Source organism: Octopus bimaculoides, chromosome 12 (assembly GCF_001194135.2).
Source record: "Octopus bimaculoides isolate UCB-OBI-ISO-001 chromosome 12, ASM119413v2, whole genome shotgun sequence".
Lineage (NCBI taxonomy): Eukaryota > Metazoa > Mollusca > Cephalopoda > Octopoda > Octopodidae > Octopus > Octopus bimaculoides.
In genome coordinates, this window is record NC_068992.1 from 55,403,150 (window position 1) to 55,404,036 (window position 887).

The window sequence follows — 887 nt, forward strand, 5'->3', positions numbered from 1 at the left end:
ATTATAAACAAGTCATTTCCAAATACAATAAATATGAATTTATAATCGCCAACTGTATGTACAGAGTATTTCGGAACAATAATTGTTTCAGTTATTAGAATTAAGCCATGTTGGGTCAGCGCCTTCAAGGAGTTTCACTACCTATTTTTCAGCCTGATGCTTGTTCGATCGGTCACTTTAGCCGAAAAGCTAAGTTGCAGGGGACGTAAACAAACAAGCACAGGTTGTCAAGTTGTTGTGGGGGGGGGGCGAACAAACGCACAAACACACTCGCACACGCACACACAAGCAAATACCACAGCACACATGCATACAGACATTCATTTATAATTATACATGTCAGGCTTCTTTCGGTTTTCGTCTACCGTTATCTACTCACAAGGATTCGGTCGGGCAGAGGCTAAAGTTGAGAACGCTTGGTTCAGAAACAAACTTCCCCACACATAGCCACGCATATTGTCCATATTATAAGAAACAGATATACACACGCATATGCACATGCACACGCACATACAAACATACACACACGCGCACATGCACATACACACACACGCAAATACACACGCACAAACACACACACATACGTATACACACATGGAACATGATCTTATTTTCAAGTGGTACTTCGTTTTAGCTCTTACCATGATATTCTCGCTCTGAACCTGACATTATGACAAAGATATCAAACTCTCTTGTGGATATCGTTTTAGCAAAGAGAGAATATACATATATATATATGTCCGTGTATGTGTATATGCACGTACGCGTTTGTTTGTGCGTGTGTATAAACGTATATATATATATATATATATATGAACATACATAATTACTTATTTACGTATGTATTCGTGTGTATATATACATACATATATATATATATATATATA